Source organism: Diadema setosum, chromosome 3 (assembly GCF_964275005.1).
Source record: "Diadema setosum chromosome 3, eeDiaSeto1, whole genome shotgun sequence".
Classification (NCBI taxonomy): domain Eukaryota; kingdom Metazoa; phylum Echinodermata; class Echinoidea; order Diadematoida; family Diadematidae; genus Diadema; species Diadema setosum.
Genome location: NC_092687.1, coordinates 32,806,146 through 32,834,094, shown reverse-complemented (window position 1 = coordinate 32,834,094; position 27,949 = coordinate 32,806,146). Strand labels below are relative to the sequence as shown.

The 27,949-nt window shown below is 37.5% G+C and overlaps 1 pseudogene; it reads right to left on the bottom strand.

Moving 5' to 3' along the window:
• Positions 1 to 1,045: 1,045 nt before the first annotated feature.
• Positions 1,046 to 25,113, bottom strand: LOC140226345 (uncharacterized; annotated as a pseudogene).
• Between the last annotated feature and the right edge of the window lie 2,836 nt (positions 25,114 to 27,949).

Below are 27,949 nucleotides of genomic sequence, written 5' to 3'. Positions count from 1 at the left end.
TTCTTTAATGGTACTTCCAAAAGAAGTGTATAATGCATTACAAATGAAACAAGAGCCCCCAGGGGGCAAGCCGTTCACCTGAGTAACGCGATCGATACACTACGTGCAGTTTGCTGTTAAGGCCCCTTTTCCCACTTGTTTGTTTCTTCTTTTTTTTTTGGGGGGGGGGGGGGACTGGGGAGGGTGAGGGGGAAGCGAACCCCCCAGGAACAATGCTATCCTTAGTCTTGCAAAGAACAAATTACATTCTTAGTACTATATAAGGGTTACTACATACAGCATATCTTCACTCCACTAGTGAAGGTTCACTGGAGAAGATTTTTAAAGTTTACTCCCTTAATTTCGTTGCAGGTCCAGGGGGTGCAAACGCCCCATATCATATGAACGACTAGGGGTCCATAACCCTAAAGGATGATTCCCACCAAGTTTGAATGAAATTTGGCTACTAGTTAATTCTGAAGAATATGATGGAATTACCTTTTTTTTTTCCTTGGGCCCCTCCCCCACATTTTAACCCCCTCTATAGGGGCCAAAGGGGGCATCCTATGTCTTTCCACAACAAACTATTTTCTTCATATATAGAGGTATGTAAATATCTACATACAACATACATGTCCCAAAAAATTTTAATGACACTGTACATGGGTGTAATATTAATATTACATCATTATATTGTTTATATCTTCACACCTGTAAACTAAAATTCATTTGCTACAACTGGATTAGATTTCATGTGATATGGTCTAATAATCACAAAGATATGATTTTGTTTTTCATTAAACATCAAGAAATCTAATCTCTCCATCCAAGTTTTGAATGAAGTTGTATGTGTAGTAATGTTCAGCTAACAAGATTTAATATCTATTCAAGTAGTGGAAATATGCTTGGTGCCCCCCCCCCCCAAAAAAAAAAGAAAGAAATAAGTAAAAATACTAGGCAAGTGCCGAAATGTGTCTCGCCTACAAATGTACAACACATAATCAAAACGCACCCTTAAAACTTGACATTGGCCCCTAAAAGTTCATTGACCCCTGTCTGTGACTTTGGACCTTGTGGTGACCTTCAACTCCCGAAGAGACATATGTCTACCACCTACTTGGTTGCAAAGAGACATTTAGATCAAAAGTTATGAGCCATAATAAAAACGCGCCCTAAAAACTGACATTGGCTCTTAAAGTTCATTGGCCCTGCCCTTGACCTTTGACCCTAAGGTGACCTTCTTGTTTGGTAAAATGTGTAACTTTCCATAACCACTCTCCTCTCCAAGTCTGATTGAAATTGTTCCAATTGAATGGAAATTGAATCACTTCCAAACTGTGAAAGTTATGATATAGCCTCCTGTAAACTTGGTATAAACCTTAATATTGGGTTGCCATAGCCATGTATGAATCAACAATTATATTCCACCCCTGATGTGTTCTCTGCCTACCTTCTCTATAACTTTTGTATCAAGTTTTATAAAAATTGGATCTTCCTACTTGGAGAAACGGGCAAAAACGTATTTTTTAGACAAAGTTCATTGACATTTGACCTTTGGCAAATTCCATCCAAATATTTTTAAATCACTTCCCTCTAAAGTTCATTGACCTTTGATCCTGGGCGAATTTGGCCCAAAATCTAATCAGTTCATCAAGTCATCTTGGAGAACCAGTGGGGCAAGTATGATGTACATCCATCCAGGGGATCTTTAGATATCGCGGTAACAAGATATTCGGATGGACGGACGGACGGACAATGCGAAAACATAATGCCTCCTTCGAGGGCGGAGCCATTAAAAAGTAGGGTATCAAATTTACAAAATCTTAATCCTCGTTTAGGGTACTTTTCAGAGGGTCAAGTGCGAGGATGCTGTACTTAAATGGAAGATACCCCCTCCCTCGGGAATATTTGATACAGTTTTTTAGGACTAAGCTACAAAGAAAATTATTAAATCTTTTTTACCTGGCTGGATAGAACATCTACATCGTTTCCATCATAGAAATGATGACACCTAGATCATCAAATTTGGTTAAAAGCTTTTGATTTTGTAAATTTCCCCATCCATGGAATGGCATATCCTGGTTTTGCCAAGATTTCAGAGTTCCTCATGAGCCCCACTTGAATTATATTGCATTTCAAACACTTATTGTGCACTATGAGTTTTTCCTAAAGCCACATTCATGCTTGTAGCATGACTCAAAGAGTGAGGAGCAGCAACTCGGGATCTCTTGGTTGCATGAACTCCAAGAACACGCTCCGTCCTTGTCCTTGAGTAGCCATGCTCTGCCACAGCTGCACGTTTAGTAGGGCAGCCAGATGTCAGATGTCTCCTCCCCCCCCCCCCCCCATTGCAGCTTTTCGCCGCGCTACTGCAGTTGGTTGTACACCAATACTTGGGCCATGTGACTTAAGTGGTGCACCAATGAACTTGCGTGGAGCCAAGTTAGTTGCACCATATTTTCCAAACATGAACATAGCTGATATGATGTTGCTATCTGTCATCTGTTGGAATGTACGAAACATTGCATTCACTGGCTCTTTGAAGGTTTCTGGGTCATGTTGCAGCTTGCTCTTTAGCGTATCAAACATCATGGCCAGATTTGCACATTCTTGCGACGTGTCAGCATCTGGGGGTTTAAAAAAAAAATAAAAATATGATAATCGGAGTTTTTGGAGAAACACAAGAAATCAAAAAATAACTAGTTTTATATCATCACTTACTTTCATAATAATTCATTTTCATTTTTTTTGAAAATGTCCATCCTTGATGTCATGATCACAATCACCACCTTTTAATAACCCCCCCCCCAAATAATCCCATGTTTATCATCATCCAGTTTGTGCCTTATGAAGATATGAAATGAATTTGAGAGAACAAGCAAAAATAATCTGCAAGCTATGGAAAAGAGAAAAATTACTGGTTCTTTATAAAACAATATTTATACATGAACAGTTTAGCGATTTTATGTACAATTGTTTTCTAGATAATCATTATTTTCCAGCTGGAAATTTCAGAAGTAAAGATAAGATCTAAAGGAACAAATGCACCTAATTGATTTTTCAAAAGATGTTCTTCAGCAATATCAATATAGGGGTATAATTTTTAGAGGTGATTTGTCTGGAAGTGGACCAATATGTTGCTTACATGAGAGGGAGAGTAAGAGTATTGTCTAGGGTCATTTATCGAGAGGTAGTTAGTGTGTACAGAATAAATAATTGAATGTATCATATAACTTCCTCTTCCTCCAAGAAAAATAAAATAAATCAAGAAGAAATACAGGAATAAATGAATACTTAAATGAGATGCTTCCATTCAGTCCCAATCAGTTTCCCAGAAATATACCCATAGCAATAACAAACATATTCCCCTTCAGCCCATATTGCAAATCTAGATATGAACTCTGAACTGTATTTATAACAATAATGAAATAATCATAATAAAATGACAATAATAATAGTAACTAGAGAAGCACTCTGAGAGCGCAGACCTCCGCCAAGCATGCAGCTCATTTCCATCATTGATCTTGTTCTTCCATATCATCAGTGACTTCCACCCATACGTACTTATACTATAGCATGCTGAAAGTGTTTATAAAAGTGTGCTGAAAGTCTCCTGATTTCCAAATATAGAAGCCATTGTTATGTCATAGACCCTCAGTTGCACAGCGCGCCTCACCCTAGCAGAAACTAGAGCACTCACCAAAGATGCTTAACTAACAAGACACGAAAGTGCGCGTTAATCCTGTACAAAACAAATGGATAGCGCGCGGTCCTGAAGCCTATACGCACATCACCTTAGACGCGCTGTCTTGACACTTGATAAACAACAGCAGCGGCTTCATGGACAGCGCGTCTCAGGTGATGTGCGTCTTTGCCTGAGACGCGCTGTCTTTGAAGATGTTGTTGTTTATCAAGCGTCTTTGATTGTGAGATGTTGTTGCCAAATTTTTACCTCCACGAAATAATCCTTAGTACTTTAAAATCCCGTTCTTCAAAATGATGCCCTTAATCGATAAAAAGCTACGACTATAATTTTTAAATCTTTTTAAGATAATAAAAATACCACTGTCTTTGGAAATGAATGATGTTTCTAGGTGTACTGAGTTTGTACTTAGCTCTCTTTTGTATCGTCATGTAGTGTAGCCATTTTGTGTCCATTGTTATTGCGCGCCTTCGTATCTTGTTATCTCTACTATCTTTGGCACTCACTTTAGTGCGCGCATGCAAACCTCAAATACGCGCAGCCTGAACTCCAAGTTCATCGACCCTACCTGCAGAAATATCACAAATCCTTCATAAATTCCCCGAAATTCTCGGATCACTACCAAAAGTTAATCGTTTGTTACTTCTGTCATTCTCAACCTTTCCTGCAAGTTTCATCCCAATCCGTTATCTACTGTTTGAGTTATTTTGCGCACAGACAAACGAACGAACGAACGAACAAACCAACGGTAACAAAAACATAACCTCCTCCCTTGGTGGAGGTAATAAAAATATACAAAATAATACTAGTACTAATAAATACCTATAACACAAATCGAACAAGCCTTTGCAATTTTCATCGGTTTTAGAGAAGAAGATGAAAATGGTAAAAGTTTACGCACGACGCACGACAGACGACGGACAAAGGACGGACAAATTGCAATCGCAATAACTCCCCACCTCATTTCTTACATCTCTCCCTTTACATCACATTACCTGTTATTAAAGCTCTATCATTAATTCTTACCTTGGACATTAGCTTATTATCTTTGAATATTTGACAATTTACTATTTAATTGATAGCAACAAAAAAACAAATAACCATGTGTTGAGATTGGTTCTTCGAGCAGCTCATCCCAGCATTCTGTGGGCTGGTCAGTGGTTTCCTCAAAGAAGGGGTCTATCTCTTGTCTTTCTCCAATGTTCACATCAGAGGCCGTACCATCATCTGGACTGTCCTGTTGGCCTTGGAGTGGTGCAAGCCAATCAGCTGGGAAGGCAGTAGCATTGACTTTAAAGATACAAATAAATGGTTCTTGTTATATTTCACTAGCAGACATACCCATGTGTGCAGATTTGCCTTATCGCATTTACTGGAGAACGCACAGTGATGATGTGATAGAAATGAGGTATCACAGAAATGTTATCTTGAAAGTTCTGCCAGGAAATAATTTGAAGCTTGTCTCATTATATTTTCACAGGAGTATACATGCAGTTATTTTTTTGTTTGTCCACATATGCAGAAAACTGTAATTAAAGTCATGCGGGTGTTAAATTTCAGTGATTTTTATTGTGATTACTGTTTTCTTTTTGTTTTGTATATTTGTTAGTGGTTGTCTCAAGCATTGCATCACATGATCACAAAAGAATCTTTGCAAACATTTTAGAAATAAAAAAATAAAGAATTGATTTTTTTTCATGAACTACATCTTTTGAATCTGTAATTATGTTTATAGCTAAGGCAAGACATGTAGAATATGCAGAATCAGCGATATATACTTATTACAACAGAAAGGTACATATTGTTCTATATCAGCAGATACGTAGTAGGAGTGGTTATGAAACCGAATGAAATTCAATTTGTATGTCATATTAAAACAGGAAAGGATATTCTCTGTAACTTAGATATTATGTCGTTGCTATGAATATGGAAAAAAACCCAAATATAAATCTATCGTTTCTATCGCTTAATGTATGCGGCCTCAGAGAATACTTTTAACGCAAGAAGGTGTTTAAATATTTACAGGATAGAAATCTTGATGTCGTATTTCTACAAGAGACGCATAGTACCAAAGAAGTGGAGTTATTTTGGAAATGCCATACGAAAGGTACACTTTACTTTTGTCATGGAAGTAAACTAGCCAGAGGAGTATTAACCTTCATTACAGATGGGTTGGATTTTGAGTCGATACAAACGATCTACGATTCACAAGGGAGATATATTGTACTGTGTATCAAAATGTATGATAAAATTTTCACCTTTGTCAATATATATGCACCAAATATTGTTAAAGAACAGAAACAATTGTGGGCCGAGATTAGTAATACCTTGAGTAATATGGAATATACAAATGGCTCAATTCTGATCACTGGCGGTGATTTTAATGTGTCGTTGAATGCAAGTCTCGATCAAATGGGTAAAGAAGTTCATTACCGATCGGTTGGAGGAAATAGTAGACAAGAATTGATTTCTTTTTTAAATCAGTTTGAGTTGTGTGATATATGGCGATTTTACAACCCAAAGGCTAAACAGTACACTTGGAGAAAACGAGATTTCACTAGCCAGAGCAGACTTGATTATTGGTTCATCCCATTTGAGCATCAGGATATGGTGTCTAAAGTTGATATAGTACCATCCGTCTCCACGGATCACTCTGCAATCTTTTTACAATTAGAAATCAAAGAACAAAGATCCGGTAAAGGTTACTGGAAGTTCAATTCGTCTCTTTGTACAGACAGTGCATTCTGTCACGAGCTGAAAGTTAATTTTCAAGAGTGGAGGATAGAAGCCAATATGTTCAATCCCAATTCATTGTGGGAATATTTGAAATCTAAGGTAAGACGATTTGCACAAAAGTACAGCAAGGAGAAAGCTCAATTAAATAGAAAGAAACGTAATAGATTAGAAAAGAAAATACAAGACATAGAACAGATGGAAGCAAATAGACAGAAAAAAAAATGGAAGAATATGAACAGGCCAAACAATTATTAGAAGAATATTATACTAAGATTACTGAAGGTTTGATTATACGGTCTAAAGCAAATTGGATAGAAAATGGAGAAAAGAGTAATAAATATTTTTTTATCATTGGAGAAGCAACGTAAGAATAGGTCCAGTATTAAAAGATTAAAAGATGGTAATAAGTGTATAGAGAGTGAGACAGAGATACTTTCACAAATTAAATCTTTTTATGAATGTTTATATTCAAAACAGACAGTACAAACGAATGATAAAAATCCTCATGAGTTTTTAAACACTCGTGGTATTTGTTTATCTAAGCAATCTATGTTGTCCTGTGAAGGTAAACTTACTCGAGAAGAGTGTTACAAAGCTTTGTATTTAACGCCCTCTGGAAAGTCTCCAGGTAATGATGGTCTCACAAAGGAATTTTAACTTCAGTTTTGGGATATCATTTCAGAACCTTTTTTAACTTCTTTAAATTACTCTTATGAGAATATGGAACTGTCGATTAGTTAGAAGCAAAGAGTTATTACGCTGATACTCAAAGCGAAAAAAGATAGAAGAGATTTACAAAATTACCGTCCAATTTCACTTCTAAATGTAGACGCAAAAATATGTTCTAAGGCACTGGCTATGAGAGTTAAACGAGTGTTAGATGAAATAATCCACCCAGATCAGCCCGCATTCAGCAAAGGAAGGGAAATCTGCGAGGCCATACGTAATGTGCATGATATGTTTCATTTTTTGCGAACTGGGGAAATAGATAGTTTTATTGTATCGATTGACTTTCACAAGGCATTCGATTCTATCGATCATGAGTTTATGTACCATGCATTAGAAGCTTTTGGATTTGGTCCGTCTTTTATTAGATGGACAACAACTTTATATTCAAATATCGAAGGATGTGTACTTAACAATGGAACATCAACTGGCTATTTCCAGATAACACGTGGTGTCAGACAAGGTGATCCCTTGTCCCCTTATCTGTTTATCATTGTATTAGAGACACTAGCAATTCGTTTGCGCTTTTCACAGGATCTAGCCGGCATCACAATTAACGACAAAGAGTTCAAGTTGTCACTTTATGCCGATGATTTCTGTTCGTTTCGTTGCGATGCCTCATCTATCAAGAGTTTATTCAAAATTCTTGATCAATTCTGTAAATGCTCCAGTTTGAAATGTAAACAAGAAAAGACAGAGATTTTGATCGTTAAGCAATCAAGATCGATCGAAAAAGAAGAGATTTAAAATGTGTTAAAATATGAAGTTCGTATTGTTGACACGATTAAAATCTTGGGAACTTATGTTGGTTATAACGCAGAGCGATTTAAAAATGATAAAATGGTCGAATTGATGTCTGGATTGAGAAAATTGTTGAATTGATGGAAAATTAGGAAACTTACACTGTTCGGAAAAATACTTATTCTTAAAACTTTCGGAATTTCAAAATTTATTCACTTTTTTGCCTCCATTATCATTCCTAAGAAAATAGTAAAGGAGATTGAACGAATGTTTTATGACTTTTTGTGGAATGGCCCAGATCGAATCAAACGTAGTGTGATGATACAAGAATTGATCAAGGGCGGTCTGAAGATGTTAGATGTACAATCTTTTATCGATGCACAACAGTTGACCTGGATAAATAGGATGAAACCTGAAAATCCACAAGTATGGTTTCAAGTAATTAGATAAATTAATTAGATGAATATGGTGGAATTTGTATTTTCAATTGCAATTATGAAATGAGCAATTTCTCTCCGAATATACCCAGATTTTACTCCTCTCTTTTGCAGAAATGGCTGTCGATATCCATACCAATGGAAAATCAAGCTTTCAGATCACAGATAATTGGGAACAATGCCGATATCAAGATTGACAAAAAGATGATTTTTTACAAAAGAATGTTGTGCAAGGGTATATGTCTGCTTCACCAAATTATATCCCCTGAAGGACATCTTAAAGATTTTCGTATCTTACAAGTAGAATTTGGTATTGATAGTAATGATTATCAGAGGTTACAAGGTATTTGGTCAGCTGTTAAAAAGAATACAGAAATTCAGGTTCTATCAGTTAGCACAGAATTTCAACAAGTCCTCAAAGACATTGTCGTCCTTCCGGAACGCTTACGTCTGCGTGCCCGATTAAAGAGCAGACATTTTTATGATGTATTAGTAGAATTTGAATATGAAACGTCTGTTAGTGCTCTTACAATGCAGTCTAACTTTGATATGACAGAGCAGGATATATATAAAGCACGTAAACTCATAGTGCAAGTGTCAATAGATGCAAGAAGTAGAGAATTTCAGTTTAAGATACTTAATAACATATTACCATAAAATTATACGTTGTTTAAAATGAAGTTAGTGTATTCCCCTTTATGTTCATTTCGATGCATTGAGAATGAAACGATTGAACACATTATGTGGAACTGCAAGGTGTCACAAACACTTTCGAGGGATATAACATCTTTTCTCTCGATTATAGATTTGTCATTCCTTAATGTGAAGATGGTATTAACTGGAATTATAGAGAATGATATAATCAAAATATTGGTAAACCATACTTTACTTATAGGAAAAAGATGTATTTATGCAAGCAGATGTAACAACACTATTCTCTGTTTGTCCTTTTTTAAGGCTATGTTAACAAAATCATATCGTGAAGAGTGTTATATTGCAAAGAAACAAGGATTAACGTGCATATAACCAGAAATGGGAATCCGCACTCAGCGGTATTATTGAGCTTTACTTTTTTTTTCACTAAATGCTTCGCCATGGCATTGTCATTTTTCATGTTTCATGTTGTTCTTGTGTTTTTGTCGATACAGCATAGGCCTAGATTTCAATAATTTCAGATTGTGTATATGCACTTACCACTTACCACTCGTTAGCAACCTTAAGGTTATGTCAGTTTTTAACATTCCTTTCCATTATAAACCCACACAGACAACATACCACAAGAGAAAAATGTGCATGTATAATTAAAAAGCTGAACAAAACTTATTCTCTGTCATGTATCTCTCAGCTTTCATTACTTCAAGAATGTTATATGTTGAGTACCAACTAAAACATCACTTGGATATAAAAAAAAAAAAAAACTTATTACAACATGCAAGAGTTATAAAATTACAGATTTCCTTTGGTAAAAGTTATAGTGTGAAGTATAAAAAATAAAGTTCTTTTTTTTTTTTAATGAGTCCACGATATGTAGAACCAAATAATAGAATAATGATGTAATGATGAGAAAATGGGAAAATAATGATGGGAATGGACTTCACTTGTTACAGCAGTGTGAAAAAGTTTTGCTATCGTCTGACCACACACTCTGGAAAAGAAGATGAATATGGACGATGGAAGACAAACAACAAACAATACATTACCGATGACAGGCAAAAATGGATGGCAATAGCTTTTTAGAGCCTTATTGACTCAGGTGAGCTAAAAAAAACCCCGAAATGTACTGAACCTGATGATCACTATTCCTGATGTATCTTGGGTTGTTGTATGGAAAATACACGTAGAACATGTAGCTAAATCTAATCGTCTTCAATGAGTATGGGGAGAGCGGTTACATTTCAAGAGTACTATGAATTAAACATAAAGAAATACTCACTTCCAGTTGCTATGTTCAGCATGGTGGCTCGCTCCTCCGGTGTACTGGGTAGGAAGTTATCGCTTGCAACCTTGAGATGGAAGTGAATGGCAGCTTGGTGTTTGCATGCATCTCCAGATATTGCAGGAGCACACACCAAGACTCATATCCACAAGGTAGGTACTGGAGCCATCACTACTTCTCACTTCATATGTCATTTCTCCAGTCTGAAGTGAGATTAAGAAATGTATACAATCATTGTAACATGGAATTGGTACTTGAAAGTACAATCACGCAACTACTTTAGATTGTGTCCATTATCTACGTACTCTGAAGTGAGTTTACCAAGTAATCAAGCTGAAATCATTTATAATGAAAAGATTGACACCTCTCACAACAACCTTGGAGCTAAAAAGTCAAGTTTCATGAAAATAAATACTGATAGAATTCAAGGACAATGCATCAAGTTACACCATGGCTCCTTGCTGACTGGTTTTGAATGTAATATAACTACATGCATTAAAACTAGTCTGACTTAAACAGGGTACACCTGATCCATGTATCATAATATGCAACTTGAGCAACTGCCCCATTTCAAATGAATATCGATCATACAGTAAACCGTGCCTAATTCAAACTCGCACAAGTCGAATAATCACGAAGGTCTTATCAAGTCCTCTTCATTTCATATTCTTTTATTTTTAACTTTTTACTCCTCATTAATATATGTTGAAGATTATAAGTCGAAGCTATAATTCTCTAGTCCAAACTCCCAACAGATTGAATTTAGGCATGCAAGGTTGACTGTATTTCAAAAACTTTACAACATATCCCAAACACAAAGATCATCAAATTTGGTTTTGGAGTTTATTTTTGTGAGTTGTTAATTTTGAATTGTCACTTTCGAGATTTGACCGATTTTTTAGTTCCCATTGACCGATTCTGTGACGCGCTATGTGTATTTTTGGCATGGGCAGCGCCATTACTTTGTACTCTGTTCTATAGCGCCTTGAGTATCTTTTTTTAGGTAGAAATGTGCGCTTTATACGAGTCTCACTATCATTATTATTACTTTCATTACGCGGTGTCTCAGCCGACCCCCCCCCCCTTTCCCCCACGCCTCCCCCACCGCCTTCCGCGCATGGAATGAAAAACTGATGCATGGTTGCTTTAGCCAATCAGCATCTCGTACTGAGTGCGCGAATACTTGCTTATTGCGCGATAAACATGTTGCCCGTGGGGTGGGGGAGAGGATGGGGGGGGGGGGTCGGCTGGGACACCGCAAAATGAGGAAATGGCTGCTCCCAGTGACGCTGTCTGCTGTCCTCAACGAACCCGAATTGGTCAATTAATAGGGATGATAATGAGTAATGAGTGCAAACCCCAAAAATGAAATTTCTTAGGAAATCACTCCAACCAAATTTGGAGAATTTAGTGTTATTATAGTGACAAGACGTTGTTCTATCCGCAAAATGAAAAATATACACAATGATCAGCATTGTCCTAAAAATCAATTATTGATATTGATTCATTAATCATGCCCCGAATCTCTGAATTAGGCAGTTCTTGAAAATGACAGTCCAAATCAAATCAGTCATAACATCAAATGTTCTCAACCGAAAAGGATGATTATGTGTTATTTTACTATGAAAACAGAGGTTCTTTCTACAGAGGTAAAAATTAATAACTGAAAGTTAAGGCGAGGTCCTGAAAATCCACTGATCCTTTTTTATTGGGCCACACTTTACATATAAACAAAGAAAGTAAGTCCCCCCTTTTAAAAAGGAGCATAACTTTTTAAAGGAGGGGTGTCCAGTAACAAACTTTGGCAGGAACATTTTTCAACATGTATCTAGCTACCTTGTGCATGAAAATCAATATGTTCCAATACTGCAGTATGTCATGTCTGAGTGCACACTCATAAAAGGGAAAAATGTCATTTTTCAAAAGTCACAAGGGTCTTTTTGTAAGCTCTTCTACAAAGAATTTCATGAATTTTGTTTCTCGTGTACATTCAAAGAGAGTTTTTGCTGTAATGCCAATCTTTAGACCCCATCCACATATCCCAGCAGTTTTTATGGTTGAATTACGGGCATAAATTAAAGGTGTAAATCACTGTGTTCCACCCCCCTTTTCTGGCTAAGATCAATATTTGTGAAAACGCTGCAAATTGCAAATTTCCTTCAAAAATGATTTTTTTTTTAAAATGACTGTTGAAAATATCCAGATCCATGGGATAGTGTCTGATCATTTAAAACATAACAAAAATAGCACTTGAAACATGCATTTGAAACTGAATTTGCCATTTTTTTGCTAAATCTTCTCCCTAAAACAGAACACTTGTGACTTTTGAAAAGTGACATTTGCCCCTTTGATGTGTGCTCACTCATGCATAATGGATTTTTACACACAAGCGAGCCCATTATTTCAGGAACATTACTGCCAAATTGCATTGCTGGAAACCCCCTTTTCAAAAAGTTGTGTTACTTTGAATAAAGGGGGACTTACTTTTTTGTTGTGTTTATATATCTATATCTGTATACAGTAGATACATTCATATAATAACACAGTAGATACATTCAATTTTTATTAAGTTTTCCGGATCAGCAATTATGTTCGTTCGGCTGACTGAAAATAGATTTTATCATTAAACTTGGATCAATGAACCACTCAAAGGGCAGGTGAAGAATCAATGCTATTGCTATATGCTATGGTGGCAAAGTATAATAGCTTTAAGATGTACCTTCGAGATATCTTCCTTTTTGCAGCTTGTAGGCCTCATTCGAGGAGAGGTCATGGGTCTTTGGTTTGCAACAGCAATAAGCCGTCTCTGGTAGTGTGGTTCAAGGCGAGACAAGATGAAGTGCACAAGCTGAGGGATGTTGAAGGCTTTTGTTCTGTGGAGAATGTTGTCTTTCAGCACCCTCATCGCAGCTTCGACATAATTATTGGTGTTGTTTCCACGGACAAGAAATGATGATCTGAATGACAGTCCCCACAGGGCTCGCCTCTCATACAGTGCATTCAGGTAGTCAAGGTACTTGGGAAATCTACAGACAATGAAATTAGAAGTTGAAGGAGAAAACTTACAAAAAATTCACTGATGCATGTGTCTGTATGTTTCTCAACATTCCATTACTGGAATTTCATTCACTTTTCCTTAATTTTCACGGCGTATGTGGTGTGTTTCACACTGCATGATTGGTAGCAATGGGTTCACAATTAATCAGTATCCCACATACTGATTGAGGTAAAGGCTATTACAGATTTTGTTGGATTTAGCAAGAGACCTAGCAGGCAGTAGCTGTCTCCATGTTCACATTAGATCTAACAGGGTGTGGTTACAATTAATACATATGTGTGTATGTTACGCAGTTCATACTGGCATACCAGTAGTCCTACAGATGCATGCACTAGCTGAACGTAGTACAGAATAATGAAGGCAATGTACGGCTTAACACACAAGCTAGATGTGCTATAGCTATAAGAATGAAATAGGCAAGTGGCGCTAATTCACATAAGTATGTTAAAGTCGGATCATCTGAAAAGTGGAGAATTTGTGACTGGTAAATCGCATGTTTCCACATAACAACACATAAATAGTTTCGTCAAGTTAGTCAACGTTCATCATGATTACATGCATGCATTGTAACAGCTGCAAACAATATAAAGAGTAAGAAGACCTTCAGAGATAAATGGGTACTGCCATGCCAATTTCAAGTACTTTGATTTGCAACAGTTTGCGTTTGCACAGCTTTGGTTGCAAATTTCACTTCATGCATGAATTTAATCAATCTGACGTGGTTATAGTTAACACATGATGGACGTCAGTCTTTATAGTTAGTTTTTATTGCATCGTAGTAAACATTAAACCTGAATTTGTTTGAAATCTAATTGAGAGGGTCACATTTTGTCACTACATTAATTTGCTGAAATTATATGAAAACAGACCTGTGACATTTGACCTGTTTACTCAAAACAATTCTAAATCCAATCAATTCATATCATTTCATGCATGATTGATGGAATGTTATGCACCCTATCTGGTTTCATTCAAATATCATCCGAGCATTTCCGCCTTTTTAAAATTTTAAAATTACCAATCCCGCTTGCTCTTCTTTAAGACTACTCTGTTTATTCTGATCTTTCTATTATTTTTTTACAATATTGAGCCAGTATCAAACAGGCATACCTTAATGTGAGAGGGTCTTCAGCAGCATTTGAGAATACTGTGGCAGCTTCTCCAGGGGTTGATGCATACATGAGGGTTACGCCATTTCCTGACCCACTTCATCTGACACACTCTTTCTGACACACTTTTTTTGCCATTCATTTCGTACACGGGGCAGTTTTCATGAGACGGGCTCTGTTATTGGCTACTGTGCTAATGAATATTCAACAGCCTTACGATTTCTTTTTCATAATGAGTCACTCGGTCTGATTCTGTGTCTGTGATTGGCTTTTAGCTATTGACTTACGCGTGGTATCGTGATATCGATCTCCTCAAGGGGGTCCATGACGATATCTGATTACCTGTGTGCGTGTGTGTGTCGAATTGCGTTTTAGTGTTAGTGAGTGTGGCAGAACTTCTGCAGGTCTCCTGTCCATTTCTCTCTCTTTTTCTCTCTTTTGCTTTCGTATCATCTTATCTCTGTTATTCTTAGAGTACAATCGTATTACCACAAGTGTTTTTTCCCCATTTTTGAAGTGATTATCTCGTTTGCAACAATTTAGAGGTGAGTTTTTGTTCGAGTGTTTGTTGAGTTTTTGTATTGAACACGATGTAGATTATCTACGTGTGTGCGAGAACAGTCATACTTTGTGTGGTACCCACTCGTTTGTTTTTCGTGTGCATTTTTACCGTACAGTGTCTTCATTGTTCGCCTTCCAAGCAGCGGGTTTTCACCCTAGTTTTCTTCAACGTAGTTTTTTACCTCAAATTTTTTTTGCGGTGCAAGATGTTCAGTGTATTTTTTTCTACTGTAAAATGCCATCGTTGATGATCTCCATGTATTCATTACTAGTTTTCCACCTCCGTTTCATTTTGTGTACAACTAACATTGATCTAAAGTCTAACGTAGTTGGCTACAAAGTCTGCGATGTCTGTACGTTTGCTGATCAAGATGTGTTTTTTGTGAGCTGGGAGTGACTATGGTGGGAATGATATTCAGGGTTTTGCTGTGGTTGAGATGATAGTGATGATGATCATAATGATTCTGGTGATGATATATACGAACCCTTTTGATGATGCAGTTTATTTCGTGTGACCATGACGTTGATGATGGCGAGAACGACACGAGTAGCCTAGCCTAGGCCAAGGACGAGAGTGACACTGTCCACGGGGGCTGTTGCTCGCTCATGCACAGGAGTGGTCTAGAGACCTGCATTTCATCATTTTCTTTAAAACCTTTTGGTTGTTTACTTGGGTGAGTGCTCCAAAAATTCGTTTCTCTAAAAAAACTCAACCAAAAGCTTGACAATAAGGTTGCACCAGGGCTACTCTTTAGTAAATATTAGATCTAAATGGCGATGCTAATTTAGTTTTCATTTAGAACTCGATGATATCCCATTTTCTTTGCTCATTTTTCAAATAATAAATTATTTAGAACTGTACTTAAATTCTGATGTACTGCATTCACCATTGTAAAAATCAATAAAAAAAAAGAGCCCGCTGAGCAGGTGTTTCATTCTATCCTTTTCATTTCCTCCCTATCGTGTTGGTTTAGTTTGACCCTGGATGGAAGAAAAAAAAATCCCATCTTGCCATGTAAAGACAGAACACATACCATCATGAAATATTATGACATTAGAATAGTTTTAAAAGATTATGTACGTCATCAAAATTCTTGTGCGTGAAAATAAATAATAAATGAAAGGTGACTTCTTACAAAGCAGTTCTTTCAAATGTCCAACAGCCTCAGAACAGCTTCGATAATGAAGCTAGTGAAATCTGAAAACTATCGTCATGGCAACAAGTGATATTGATAGAGAATTCTGACAAAAAACTGTCACAAATGTGATGTTTACATTTGTCTAGTTTTATTGGATTAGGTCATGAAACTATAAATGCCACCGATAAAATCACAATCGCTGTCAATTTGAACAGAGGCAGTAGGGTAGGAATGACTCAGCAAACAGCCGATTATTTATGCGTCGTATCCATGGGCAACTGCGGGGTAACTGCAAGAAGACGCACGAAGTTTAGACTTGAGTCAAGAACTATTATTTATTATTAATTTTTATTCAAAATATTTTTTTCTTTGGATTGCAAAAAAAAGTCAAAATATTTCATATTACGCTTCTAAAATGTATTATGAATATATGAAGTATTTTTATGGTGATTTCATGAAGAATTAGAATTATTATGAATATATTATAAATACTAGACGGGCTGAACAATGAAGTCTAATTTTGCCCCAAGAATTTGCAGCCCACCGTACCTGCTGGTGGTGCATTCCTAGCGTTCTTGCCGCACTCTACCAGCCACGTGCACGCATGCATGCAACGGTCACATAGAGTACACGTTTAGCTACTTCACCGATCTCACTCCTGATCTCTTGCAAAGAAAACTTTCACAAGTGCAGAAAATTCTCTCGAAACTAAGCCAGACATGAATTTGGAACATACATTACAGTGTCAAGACCTTTTCAGTGGACTTTGATTTCGCTATTTGTCTGTTTAGCTCTTGAATGTACGACTTCTTACGTCCGATTTGTTTTTTAACTCACCACGTGGTGCTGTTTTTTTCAGCCCCATGCTTCCTCCATATGCACACATGTTGTAAACACACACAAGCCACCGGCACCGCGATCGAAGTTTGAGCGATAGCGATAACATGTGTGGAGCAGACATGCGGATCTCAGCACAGATGAGTAGTTGAACGTATCACGATTGTAAAACAAATATTTTTCTATGTCTCTGCCAATTTGAATTAGGTTATCTAAGCATAGATCGATTACGATTTTATTCTAAAATAGATTAGCTATTTTTTCATAATTCCTTCACAGTTTATTATATCTTTTCATAAAATTCACATGAATAGTGCTGTACTGAGTCAACTTATGCACATTCCCACAAGTGTACATGCATCATCCCTCCTGTCGTGGGAATGACACAGGCAGTTTTTCAATGACGTATGAATACCCTTCGCGTGTAGATCGTGCCGTAGGGAAGATCGCGCCCAAGTTCACTGCCGACTTACTAGGCAGGCACGAAATTACAGATTACACAGAGGCCCAAGGGTACTGGAAGCGCATGTAGTAGCAAGGCCTACACGTGGATGAGGTTAGAAATTGCCGCGCGCCTCCAGCTCACCAGCTCCTGGCCGCCTCTTATTGGCCGGCTTTGAGCGCGACGTTCGACAAGCCATACCATAGTCTTGAATATTCATTAGCACAGTAGCCAATAACAGAAGCCGTCTCATGAAAACTGCCTCGTGTACAAAGTGAATGGCAAAAAAAGTGTGTCAGAAAGAGTGTGTCAGATAAAGTGGGTCAGGAAATGGCGTAACCCCATACATGATGCGCTTGATGTTCTGGAAGAGGGGTTGTCTGGCAGATTTAGGAATGCCATGTTTACTGTCCCACAGCCAGCGCCATGCAGCCTGGAGCACATGAAATGTGCACAGTAGCAGGGTGGAGGAGGGGTAGACATTCCCAAGTGCCGTCCGCTCCGCTGTGCTGTCGTCACTCATGAAGACGTTTGGCCCAGCTGCTCCGCGGCCGTTGAAGCAATCAGGCGGCATCACCTCAGAGAGGAGCTGCAAACCCTTCTCTATCACACTCTGCTGCTCAGATGATGTAATCATAACGCCCAGAGGTACACCACCGGCACTGTTGTGTGTTAGGAGTAGAAATACTCGACTACCGTGTCGATCAACATTACCTGCAAAATGAGTTTTGTAATAATTAAACCACCTGTAGGTAGTTTCCAAAGTATGGTTTGGTAATCCATGAAAAATAATACAATTTATGCTTAACTGGTTTTGTTTATAGAGCTTTGAGCTCTAAAAGCCCTGTGAATTGTTTCTCCAAAACAATCTACTTTGGGGATTGCTTACAAAAAAAATGTAATATATCGGGATGCCTGCCCCCAAGATTTTACCAAAGGAATGTGTTCAGAGCTCCCTCTAGTGGTTGCTCATTAAAGGCTTAATATTTTTCATTAAAAGTAATTTTAAATGTGCTGATTTTATTTTCTGTTGTCTTAAGTGAGAATGCTCCACTTTTCACATGATTGATAAAAATTAACTTATTCAATAACACCAAAACTATACTGGGGCTATATCATTAAATGGTGATTGTAATAATTGAAAGCATCCGATCTCGCAAGAGGTATCAATTTTTCACAAGCATAATAAGACACACTTTTGACTGGTAATTAAGATTCTATTCTAACATAAAGATTTGTTTGTATGTGATGTGCTGATCAACCATATCCCAAAAGGTGGCATTTGCAGTGAATGCCTAATTTACAGTGATGAACATTTATAAATATATATACATGGAATCACATATACTAGCTGGCAATGAAGCCCGGACGCTACCCGTGTTGTGTTTACATATCACATGATATAGACTCTCCAATTCCTACCAAGTCCTCTTTGATGGCCCATTGACATCTTCAACATCCATAAAACACGTAAAAATTATATAATATATAATCAAAGTGGATGCATATGAATAGAGACTTCTATGCCATTACAATCGAATGGTGCTTGCTGCACAATGTGATAGTAGTGTGACATTAGAGCACGACCATAAGATGTATCTTTCTACTATACTTATGTAGTATATTAAAATAAAAAAAAAACTTTGAACAAAATCATCTTCTGTTACAAGGTGTCTAGAGTCATGAATATGAGTGCCTCCTAAAAAGTTATATATCTTCCGAGTATTTTATACTGTGCCTTTTCCATTTACTTCTAATTTGTAAGCATATCATTATACAGATTTCAGTAGGCCTGCAGTACCTGTGGAATCTATGAACACCATCTCTCCGCTCTGCCTTGTCGTATGCACCCTCCTCATCATTGGTGTGCAAATGGCTATGATGATGTGGTCATCCTCTTTGGCCATGGCTGCACACTTCATTCCCACCTCTGTGTTGTATGGGGTGATGACTCTATCTTCAATGGCATCAATCATCGCTTGTCCATCCCCTGCTCCATAATTTTTGTTAAAGATATGGTAGTACAGTCTGCAGTGTAGAAATAATCACAATGTGCAAACTCATATATCATTAATTATTACAAATTTCACACAAAACCAATAAGGGAAGATCATCATGAAGCATTCCAATATAACTTGTGTGCCAGACAGTTTCTGAAGACCTATCAACTTCACTACAAGTGTCATAAAATCCTTTACACTAAAAGTGATTTGATTTAATTCAGTTCATTCAATTTTTCAAACAAGCATGAACTGATTGATTCTTTTCTCCGCTTAATGTTATTGCCATAAGGTTTATTGGTATATAGTTGCTCTTGTTTGTTCCTTCTACCCTGGCAGGTGTGTATTTCGTATTGTATTTTGTACTTCAAGGGTATTTTTATTCACTCAAAAATATAGTACAGACATGTGATTCCGACACTATTAATCCAACATATTTATGATAATTTTCTGTGTATCCTTTGAGGCAAACTTGAAAACTGAAAACTGAATCTTGAAATTGAGTATTACAAAGATGATAATTTATTACCTATTTCTGTTTATATGCCGAGCTAGCTTCTTTTTGTTTTCTTTATTTATTTCATTTTGTTATGTTCTTGGCTACTTTAATTACCCATTATGTTATTATGCGAATTATGCAGTATTTAGTACACAATTTTATTTCTTTACAGGGGCCTATAATTGACAAGCATTCCTTTTAAATAGGCTCCTTCCACATCTTAAACTTGTTATACTTAATATGCATTATCGTTAATATTGTTTGTAATAATTCTTTTGTACAATGCAACTGCATCTGCTTTTTTCCATTTGTTATATTGCAATATTAAGTTCATGCTATATATATATTTGTGGAAAATAAACGAAATGAACAATGGAAAAAAAAAGAACTAGTCATAAAAAGGTGGATATACATATCGTAAATGATCTATGCTGGAACTTTGTAAAAGTTATAGTCATGTCAGGCAAACCGGATGAATATTTTAAGCCATTTTACTATATTAATGTTTTGTATTGGTTCATTTCACATGAAATTATATTGCATTCAATCGTATTATTCATTTCATTTCCTACAAGTCCTCTGATTTGAATCTTTGTCCACTGATAAGAAGACAAGTTGACGAGAAAACATAAGTGACATAGGGACACACTAAACAATAGAATCACTCATGCATAAAACCCAGTTCTCACAATTCATTAACATTAACTTTAGAAATGTTTGATTTTATTTCCCGGTATCTAGAGTGAAAGTGCTTTGATTTTCGAAAGATTGATAAAACTTCAAGAATACCAAACTCCTCTGGGCCTTTTATGTGATATCAAATTGCTTTTTAATTGGTTGCCAGATTTATTTGGAAGCAGAATTTACTTCCTTGAATCTTTGTCCACTAATAAGAAGACAAGTTGACGAGAAAACATAAGTGACACAGGGACACACTAAACAATATAGAATCAATCACGCATAAAATCCAGTTCTCACAATTCAATAGGCATTACAACAATTGCATGCATGACTGCATGTGTATGTGAATTTGGTACTCCGTTGTTGAAACATTGATACAAATCTGGCATTTTTAGGGTCAATGCATGATGATGATTGTGATACTGGTGATCATAAGGGCAATGATAAGAATTGTTTACCTATAACAAAATTGGAGGTCGGGGCACACAGCTCTATCTGCAGACTTTGTGATGTAGCCCTCAGGGTCATCGACTTGCATATCACTATGAAGTATTGTGAGGGCGGTTTGAGGAGAATGCCCCTGTTCAAACAGTTCTTGCAGCTTCTTCACTGCCTCCTCTCCAACATCCCTGTACTTGAGTGAGGCAGGGATGCTTGACGCATGATTGTGAGTCCAAGTGATACTCACTTCAGTTGGCCACTCCGGCATGTGGGTGTCTGAGCTCCTGTATGCAGAACCAAAACAAAAAAAAAGTAATCATTTGCGCAGTGAATACAATAGGCCATGGTCAAATAGTCTATTCACTTGTCAACACTTGACAAGTTATTTCCAGGGTTAGCAAGGGTTGGCAAGTGTTGTGAATTTTGGATTCAGGTGATCTGGCCCCTCTTTTACAAAATTCTGGATCTGCACATGCTCATGCATTCACTAAATGTAGTGCTTAAATTAGATAAATAAGTAAAATATTGGTCACATAACCCAGAAGGCAAACTTAGAGAACTTGCAAGTTTGAGCAAGAAATTATTTTAATTGAAAAGAACTGTGAACATTTGATTGAAATCAGACCCTTCCAACTCCCCCCCCCCAAAAAAAGAAAACACACACAAAGAGGTTATAAATTGTTGAAGTCTCTATCACAACAACAAAAAAAAATCTTGAACAGTGCCTATGAATATGCAAATGACTGAGTTGATGTCCTTGCCTCATAATTTTCCATTGACTTTGTACATGAAAATGACACTTAAGAATTTTCTTGAATTTTGTGATACGTCAAACATATATGGATCTTAAATCTGTGGGTCAACATTTGTATAAATTCAGTGAACAACTGTGATGCCACGGCAGCAACACTCATTTCCATTTTCATTGCATTTTTATGGAATTTCAAGCCTTAGCTTATTGTGATTAACCCCTGCAGCTTCCTTGATAAAACACAACAAAATACAATAACTCTTACACTCTTCTCAATGTCTAGTTTATGTATAGAAAAGCATATGTCATTTTTTCTTCTATATTCACTACCAACTAATTGTCATCTACACACATTTTAAAACTTGAATATTCTACCCTACCCCTAGGGCCCTTGGGTACCTTGTGAACAACTTCAATATATATATATCGGAATATATATATATATACTTTTCCTTTATTTCCTTATCTTTTATTCAAGTTTCATCAAATTTTCAGTGTTCTTGTCTGTTCTTGCTCTTTGTTTGAAAATTTACTTGGAACTGGCTTATACTTATCCTTTAAAGTCAAGACACCCGACTGCCTCTGGCTCATTAGATATAACAGAATGACATTAATGAGTCATGTATTGAACATTGTATCTACTATCTTGACCATATGTGATGACTATGCAATGCTAGAGTTTTACCTACCTACTCTGTCTTTTCCTGGAAAACTCTGTCTTTCTGATGGTCACTGTCATGGTAGATGTACAGTCAGTGTTTTTAGGATGTAACTTGGTATACCGTTTTGTCCTCTGCTGTCCATGTTGGCATCTGTATTGTTTCTTGAGAGTCAAAATAAGAAAAAAAAAAGAAATGAATCTTATGCAATTTCAATTAAAAATGACTGAATAAAAAAGAGCATACTTTGCATATGTTTCACAGGAATATAATTCAGGGTCGCACAAAATCATACTTACTGTCAACAATACAAGTACTGGTATAGAAAGTTTGTTACAATGGTAAAAATTACATTAGGTTTTGTCAATAACAAACACAATGATTTACAATAGCTATTTATATTTGTAATAACTATTTGACATACTATGCATTTAATAGTAATATTTAGAACCACAAACATCCTGTGACTTTTGTGCAAAACAGTTCAATTTACGACATGTACTTAATTTCTTCTTAGTTCTGGTTTGCTATAATTAAGTCCTTCAGTTTTAGCTACATGTAGGTCTTTAAATGCTGCCACCCATTCTCATGTGATCTGCACTCTATTTTTGTCATCAAGTATCATTCATTCCGTTCTTATTCAGAGGTGTTCATTCATAGCATCAAAAGAATGAGGATACGTATTAATATACAATGTACTAGTTATCAATATAAATTTATAAAATGTTAGGGGGAGAGCCTTATTTCATGTTGATATTTGTAATTATAAAATGAAATTTGGTGCATACTTTTGGCAGTTTTTATCAATATGATCTAACACCTTTTTTTTTTCTCAAATCTTGCTTTGCATATTAATTGAAATCAAGGAGACTGGATTGACGTTGGCTTGCTGTTGCTCCATTCCTCTCTGTTCAATTAAAGAATGGAAGAAATTGAAAATTAGTATGATTGGTGGGTGGTCCTACCTTGAAAATTACAGATCTTCCATGTGCTGGCATGGTTGTCTTTACCCTCCATGTTACTTTTGTCTTTTCTTGGAAAGCAACCAGCCACTGCTGCCAGCTGTCAGGTGTTCTTGACTTCAGGCGAAATGTGGCTGAAAACTTTGAAGCATTGTCATTGCCACTGAAGGAACAGACATGTACCGGCGGCGCTACCGGGTCAACTGGCAATATTGCCTGTGCAAACAAACAATGGGAGAAACTTTCAGAAAGGGGCTTTTGCAATCAAATAATTGTAACTTGACAAATGAACATGCAAACTGATTCACATCGATCACTTCTATTTTAATGTTCCAGAATTTGCTTTGAGAATATTCAAATTTTTTAATGTAATAATAAATAAAATCCTCCCCCCCCCCCGAAAAAGAAAGATAGGGTTCAAGTAAAATGAAGAGGGATGCTTCATTCACTCAAATTTGAAAATATTTCAGGGATGGATTTTGTTTCTATCATTTCTACTCTAGCTAAAATCCCTTATTTTCCTTTCATTTCATCCCTTTAACTTTAAAGCCCAAACTTAGTTTTGGTTTTAAGGGAGAAGTTTATCAATCTTTTGAAAGCTGGAGGATTCTCACTCCAGACACGAGGAAATTAACTCAAACACACCGAAAGTTACTGTTAACGACAGATTTGAGTAAACATTGAATGACCACTAGAAGGAGCTCTGTATAAAATGGTAAAAATCTCGGGTCCCTTTTAAGCAGTGACATGTCAATTTGTCATAGGCCTACAAATCTCCACACAAGATATGCAATCTGTATATATTCCTATGGTAAAAAACTCGGGTCCCTTTTAAGCAGTGACATGTCAATTTGTCATAGGCCTACAAATCTCCACACAAGATGTGCAATAACCACTATGGAGTGTTTTTAGCTTTAGAAATAGATCTAGACTCTAGATCTAGACCTAACTTGGTTAGTCACCTATTAAACGTTAGAATTAAAGTTTTAAACTGATTGATCTTGTTATTCATATGGTACCTAAAGCACAGTTAAGGCTATGTAACTTGTTACTTATCCTACTATTAAAGACCAGTATTAAAAGATACATTTTACCTACCAAAACATACCAAACTTCATTCATGTGAAATCTTATTAAGTTTAAACTTTAAGATCACCCCACAGAATTGCGTTGAATTCACATCCAGCCAAAAACTCTGCCGCTCAGAAGGGGCTCAGACTTTGCTCCCAACTCAGTCATTTTTGTACACACATAGACAATAGGCCTATACATAGCCTTGCCCTAGCCTAGGCTAGGTCTTCTACAAGTCACATGTCAAATCAGACACCCAGGGCCTAACTTTAATAATTTTACAGTTTTACTAATTATTAAACATTTACCCATTAACTTTAGAAAAAGTTAGGTAGACTAGGTTTAAAAAGCCACTTCACTGGCATACGGCGGACTGCTTGTCACGTTCATGTAACATAGAGTCTAGACTTTGATATAGTTATACATCCATTGTCATGGACATGGCATCATGCCCTTTGTGTTGTGCGGATCTCTACTGCACTACTCTCAATGACAATGCATTTTTTTATCATTATGGAAAATTATTTAAAAAATCTCCGTGCAAAATGAAATCAGTCGAAAACTATACCCAAAAAAGAAGAAATACGACACTATTCTGCTAATAAAACTTACCCTTAACTGAGCAGGAATGGTGTCTAAACACATGTTGACACATCAACATTCTGCGCTGGCGCTATTACTAGTATGCGCTGCGCTGGCGTTTATGCGCTGCGCTGCTATAGTATTATACCATAGACAGTACATACGGTAAGCGCGCATTATACGGTATTGCATTGGTCGAAAGTTGACTCATGACTACTAGTAGTGCAATCATGACTAGTCTCACCCCGCAGGCACTATTCAGAGGAAGAAAAAACGTGTCCCATAGGTTTAACACGCGCCATGCCCCAATCTGTGCCGTCTAAAAAAAACACGCTGCCGGGAAGATCTTTGCCAGAATCTTGCTGAAACGCCTTATCGACCACTTAGAGGAAGGCTTGCTACCTGAAAGTCAATGCGGGTTCAGACAGGGACGCAGCACAGTGGATATGATTTTCGCAGCACGTCAACTTCAGGAGAAATGCCAGGAGCAGAATGTCGGTCTCTACACCACCTTCGTAGACCTGACTAAGGCTTTCGACACTGTATGCCGAGAAGGCCTCTGGAAGATCATGGCCAAGTTTGGCTGCCCTGACAAGTTCATCTCACTGGTCAGACAGTTCCATGACGGCATGCAAGCTAGCGTGCAGGATGACGGTGAGCGCTCAGAGCCCTTCCCTGTCACAAACGGCGTGAAACAAGGCTGCGTCCTCGCCCCTACCCTGTTCAGTATGATGATCTCAGCCATGCTGACAGATGCTTTTCGTGAGGGTGACATCGGAGTCGATTTCAGATTCAGAACTGATGGAAAGCTCTTCAACCTACGGAGACTGCAGACAAACTCGAAAGTTCAGGAGGATGTCGCCCGTGACTTTCTCTTTGCTGATGACTGTGCCCTGTATGCTAGTACCCAGTCTGACATGCAGGAAAGCATTGACCTATTCGCCAACGCCTGTGATGACTTCGGTCTGATGATAAGCATAAAGAAAACTGAGGTGATGCATCAGCCAGCTCCTGCAACTCCCTACACAGAGCCAACCATCACAGTCAACGGCGAGAAGTTGAAAGTGGCAGACAAATTTGTTTATCTTGGCAGCACTCTATCACGCAATATCAACATCGACGAAGAAGTCTCCTACAGAATTGCCAGGGCATGCTCGGCCTTCGGCAGCCTCAGAGACAGGGTGTGGGAGAGAAGAGGAATAAGTCTTCAAACCAAACTTAAGGTGTACCGAGCAGTCGTCCTGCCCTCTCTACTGTACGCCTGCCAAACATGGACAGTGTACAGCAGGCATGCCAGGCAGCTGAACTCCTTCCACATGAGATGCCTCCGAAATCTGCTACATGTGAAATGGCAAGACAAGGTGCCAGACACGGAAGTACTTCAGAGATCCCAAATGGAGAGTGTTCATGCGATGCTCAAGCGCTCCCAACTCAGATGGGCGGGGCATGTACTTCGAATGTCCGACGAACGTTTGCCAAAGCGACTGCTCTATGGTGAACTGGTGGAAGGCAAGCGTTCTCACGGAGGTCAGAGGAAGCGCTACAAGGACACACTCAAAGCATCCATGAAATGCTATAGCATCAAGCCGGACACATGGGAAACAACGGCGCAAGACCGATCTACCTGGCGATCCGTGGTCAGCTCTGGTGTGTCAGGCTACGAAGTGAAATGTGTGGAGGAGCAGGAGCAAAAACGGCAGCGACGGAAGAGCAGAGCGACATCTCAGCTTGGCGTACCTCCGGCATTTCCATGTCCACACTGCACCAGGCATTTTAGGGCGAGGATCGGACTGATAAGCCATCTTCGCACTCACGGAATGTAGTGTTACTAGAAGTTGTGGTCGTCTTCGCCAGCGAAGGACGAACATCATCATCATCATCATCATATACTTCTTCGTATTATATATAAACACTCCTAACAAGAATTCAAAGTTCATTTGATGCAAAGTGGTTTGAAATGGCAAAGATTTCTAAAACAAAGCGATTGGAAAGGTTGGACCCACCATTTATTAAAATCGCTTTGTTTTACTTGTCTTTTGCCATTTCAGAACTGCTTTTCTTCAAGTATGAATTCCTTTTACGATAATATGCAGTTTTACATTTCATAAATTGGCTTTCTGAATACAGTCAGACCGCAACACCCTGAGAAGCCTTCTCATTTATCGTACGCGTATGCATGGACCTTGCGGACATGAATACGTAATGAGCTGGAAGACCATATTTTTAGAGTCCCTGTAAATCTAAACGACATTACCAATCTTCCTGATTAATACATCGATAAAAAGCTGAAAAGTTGTACTTTGATGACATCCGACTACTTGAAAGGTTGTGACATATAAAATATACTGAGCAAGGAAATTTTAAAATATAAGATTTGCATATTTTTCATTTTTCTTAGGGGGTACATTAGAACACATTGTATGTGTGTGTGTATGTGTGTATGTGTATGTGTATGTGTATGTGTATACATGTGAAAGCGTATACTTCATGTAACCATCCGATTCGATTGAATGAAAACTGTATACTTTCAATGATTAGCTTGTACGGTGCATGTATCGTTGTATTGTGTTATAAAGTCATATATAATTGATGTATTGTAGTAATGTAACGTAAGTGAGGGGACTGCAATCTACAAGTTCGCTTTTTAGCAGCCCCTCAATCTTCATTTCCATGAAGTTCTTTTAAGAACCAATGTGTATTATTATGTTCCAATATATGTAATCATGTCAAAGTGTATTATCTGTGTTTGATTGGAAATGAAAATAAAAAAACATGCATGTGAACATGCATGTGTGAAATGAACAATGAAATAAACGTGGACCAAAATCGAAGAGGTATGAAATGAAAGAGGAAATATCATACCATGGAAATATGATGACTTCATGTGGACTGATTATTG